Here is a 4,921-nt window from a genome sequence, read left to right on the forward strand (position 1 = left end):
AAGAGGAGTCCCTGAAGTCATGGCATAATTACTTTCCCGCTAGGCGGGGCTCTGGAGCTGAAGTTACAACACCCATAATGGAGTTGATTTAAACCTATATTTGAGAAGGCAACTGCTTGCCTATCATATTCTTGCACCTTGTTAATCCTTAACCAATGAATTAACCCTCATTACCACTGTTGGAATATTGATGAGTGCTCTCTCTCCTGCTCTTGCTCTGAATCTTCTCCCCTCTATCCCGTTCTTACCCTCCATCTAGCTTTCTGTGATGGGGGACGTCTGGGGTCAGTGATTCTGTCCTGTGTCGCCTCTGATAGTTCCTCCTGCATTCAGATTATTCTGACCTTAGATCAGCCCTATCAGGTGACCACTAAAGCACTTTAAATCCCAACCTATCCAACAGCCAGCTGCTCCCCACGCAGTAAAGATTGCCTCATAGCTCTCAGCTTGTTTGTCTATCTGTCTCTGTCTGGCATGAGCTGAGGGAACAGTGCGACTAAAAGGAAACCATGAGCAAATGCTCTTCGGCAATGCTTCAATTTCAAATGACAAAGTAGAGACAGAGAGCTGAGCACTGGTGTGAGATGAGCTTTATCCTCAGGTGTCATTTAAACCTGGCCTCCTCTAGTCTGTAAATAACATGCCTTAGCTCCACTTTACACACAAAAGTCAAGTGCTCTCAGCCAAGATTGGAGTAGAGGAGTGTGTGTATGTGACTGTGTGGGATTTACCCAATGAGACACCAATACATCCACCATTCAGGCATTTTTGGAGCACATGAGCTCCAAGAATTCAGTCCTGCCGTGAATGCATTAGTTTGATTTTTTCTTTTTAGTCTCAGAATCCAATATGTTTTAGAACAGAATCTATTGGATCACAGTTTTATTGCCCCCAGTGTAACGGAGGTGTTTTCTAATGATTATGTTTGATTGACACCTGGCACTCAGTTATCCTTCACTGCAACCAATCTTTCAGACCACTGACAAGAAGCTTAACACTTAAAAATAACCCATGTGGAGAACATTTCTCTCACATATTGACAGAAGAGATAAGAAATAAAATTCTAAAACCCTATGTTTTTTTTTTATGAATTACATTTTCTACACAGAATTTGTATTGCAACATTTTCCGGCCTTTTTGTCTTTGCATCCTACGAGAGGTGGCATGCCTGTGCTCGTGCATTCAGATGAACGTCCGGTCTTATTGTGTGTGACCTCCGTCTCTCTGGCTGTATGCTGTCTCAGATAACATTTTGACATTCCAGTCTCCTCTCTCAGACACTGCGATACCTCGAACCGAGGGTGGATGGGGGGCCCAATGATAAGGCTTCACTCACAATTAGCAGGCAGGAGCAGGGAGGCGAGAGGGGGAAATTGAACTGTCAGAGGGAGAAGAGAAGAGAGGAGGAGCGGAGGAGAGAGGAGGGTGGGGTGGAGGGGGGGTGACCCCATCCTGCAAAATGGAGCCCGTCATAATTTGTTCATTTGGTGCCCATCAGGCTCTACCCTCCCTCTCTAACACCGCTCTGCTGACCTTCCTCCCTCTCTTTCACCCTCTCCCATTCCTCTTCTCTCCTCCATCTCTCATCCCCCATTTCACCTCCCTGCTTACCTCCACTCATCACAGCATCCCCTCCTGATTTTATGCTATGTCCATTGACTGTACATTTGATATGACTGTGCTCTCCCCTTTGCCACAGTCACACTGCAGCTATTAACAAAATTATTCTTGTTAAATGCATCAATTGGTGCGGTAAGAAAAAAATATATACTCAGAGGCTTCTAGAGCTGGGAGTCGGGAGAAAAGGAGCTAACAACCAAGACCTGTGCCTGCCCTACCTCTCTGGAGGATATGATGGATGGTAATGCTAATATTAAATAAGCAGAGAGGCTTTTAGCAGCTCTGTATTTAAATGTCAAATACTGATGGGCCCTAATGAGATAATACTGCTGAGAGCAATTAGTCTGCTCGACACAGAAGAATATTCACATCAACACAAGCAGATTAACACACATACAGTAGGTATATACTGTACATACACTAGTATTCTCATATACATATTGTGTTTTACTGAGAGAGACATGTAGCAAGAACAAAACCGTTGTGGTTTCCTATTAAGAATCATTTTACATAATAGAGACAGTTTCTATGACTAAATTCTGACAGAAGACAATTACAGCAACATATTCATGCTGGTTGTTTGATGTCGTAATCTTTGTACATTTAATAAAAGCAAAAGTTGCAATTTAACAAGATTTTACTATTTTTCAGTTTATTCAGTAACTGTATGTTGTTTGATCAGTTGATTTGTATGTAAGTATGATATTTACATTTCTATGTTGGAGGTGCAGCATCTTTTGGGGAAGGCCATCTACAACATGTGTTTAGTCCTTATTGAATAGGCTAATTTAAAGTGCATTCACATGCAGTTTTTTCTTATCATATAGCCAGCTGGCTGTATTAGTTTTGTCAGCATCCAAGTAGCACTGGAAAAACACTTTGTGTTAACAGGTGATCTGAGTGGCTTTTTGATGATGCTATAGCCCATAAAAACTTGTTTTATTTCCAAATTGAATCAATCTTAAATATTATGTTTGTTGCTTAGGTTGTGTTGTAAGACTCCTTCTTCTTCTTGACAGACTTCTGTCATGTATCTCCAGAACAGAAATCAGGCTTTGAATAAAAAGATTTACCTCCAAAGTAGCTCCTTTATTTTACAAGTATAGTTTCACCACTTATCAATTTTGGCTACAGGTTGAACTGAGCAATCACTGCTGATAAGCCAGTATAGATCTTCATCTTTTTAAATCTCTCTCTGTCTCTTACTCGTTTAACTGTACACTATATGTGAATTGTTATGTTATATTACACACACACACACACGCAGCAAGTGTGTGTGTGTGTGTGTGTGACAGAAAGGATACAGGTGTTGTTAGCAAGCTCTGAAGGTGACTGCTGGTCTCATCCATCACACAGGCTTTCCTCGGGCTGATTCCTAATGGATCCCCTCAATCAGAGCCGCTCACTGTCAGTCGCAGTGCAACAAAATGAGAAATCAGGCAACTGGTCGTGCAGCCAAGGTTGGGAGTCATATAAAGGGGACAAAGTGATAAAGACCAGCTCGTGTCCAGCCTGTTGATTAGTATTGAGTGATCCCAGCCTTTCAGCCGGTCATGACGGAAGGAGGACATCAATCTGGACAAAGCTACTTCTTCAACAACTATGATTCTGGCGTACACGCGCTAAATACAAACCTGGAACTAGACTTCATTGTGAGGTCACGTGTTGGCTATGCATATGGCAACTAAATACTGACATACTATATATCAGTTTGTGCCTTTAATTGCACTTAGTGTCTCAAATTAACTAGTTTTTATAAATCAGTATAATTTGAGCAGCTATGAACTGAGTGTGCCACAGGTTTTGATTTCATTCTGTGCAATTTACAACAGTAATGTAAATGGAGATGGTAAATGGGCTAAGCCGTCTCTGTACATTAAAAAATAGTCCCAAGCTAATGTAGTTATCAAGTGTTAACGCACTTCACTTTACCATAGGCCATTAAAATCAGTGAAAGGAGGACAGATTCAAACAGAGCATTCACTTTATTCATCTGTGTCCAGGGCTCCTTACTATGTTAAATGTTGGTTCCGTCTTCATGGTGATTTGATTTGAGAAGCTAATATACTGAAAGCCTCTTCTTGCTGTTTGTCTCCAACTACTCATTCTCTCAGCTTTAAAAGCCCAAAGCCTTTATTATTGAAAAGGCCTCTATTTTAGGGTCTAACAAAATTGTGTACCACATTTTCCTCAGTGGACACAGAATGAAAAGGGTTTGAGTGCTGTCGGTGCCTAAAATAGATTTCATTATACAGTATGTCTGTGTTTGCCTTCTAAAAAGACGGAAAGGTGATTCATGGACATATGGAGGTACAGTAAAGTAATCGCACTAAAAGCTCTCTGTCTTTCTGCAGAGTGTGCTCCACTGTCAAACCCACTCATTTCCCACCTCTGTACAAACCACAGTGTGGTTTCAGACCTGCATACTGTCAGTAGCTCAAAGCCAGATTACCAAACATGCAAAGCCAGTAACTGCCCCAGACACCTTGACCTCAGGTTCACTGTGTATAATTTGGTTTATGTACACTTAACACTTTACACTGGGCCTTTGGAGCTCACTGGCCCAACGCACAGAGAGCAGGAGGAACAGGTAGTCAACGGGGGACCCCAAAGCCTCCCCCTCCCAGGGTCACGTAGTGGGTTAACCCAGTGCTGCATTAGCAGAGTGTTTTATACCTGCAATCTCCATATTTAAGATGTAGTTAAGTTTAGGCAATTAAAGTTACTTTGTTTAAGTTAAGGAAAGTCTCCAATGTCAAAATCAGAGACCAAGCCCAACATAGCCAAGTTTTATGGAAATACTAAATCCACGATTCACCCAAATCACCACTTTCTTGACCATGAATCAAAAAAAGGTCCGTATTTTATTTTTGATTTTTGTTTTATTGCTACTACTATATAAGTTAGTTTTACAACATGTAGGTCACTGCCAGGAATAAAATTTGAAGGTGGAAATAAAGCCATTATTGATTAATGACATGTCAAATTTGAGTAAATTGGCAAAATCAGCTTATGAAATACTTAATATTAATTGTAGAATGTAAACTCACCCCTGCGTTTTATCACTTATGAGAGAACTAAAAAGACTCTATGTATGTAATAGGACGTTTGTGTTCTTCTGACATGCACAAAAATGTTGCATGTTAGAAAAACATAACAAGAACATTTAAAGAACAACAAAAAACAAATGACCAACACGAGAGAATATTTTTTATTCTGTTCTTGCTGTGGATGAAATCCACTGATGTTAGTTAACCACATCCATTCCATTCATTCTTTGTCCTTGTTGCAGGCAGATATT

The sequence above is a fragment of the Pempheris klunzingeri genome, chromosome 7, assembly GCF_042242105.1.
Source record: "Pempheris klunzingeri isolate RE-2024b chromosome 7, fPemKlu1.hap1, whole genome shotgun sequence".
Classification (NCBI taxonomy): domain Eukaryota; kingdom Metazoa; phylum Chordata; class Actinopteri; order Acropomatiformes; family Pempheridae; genus Pempheris; species Pempheris klunzingeri.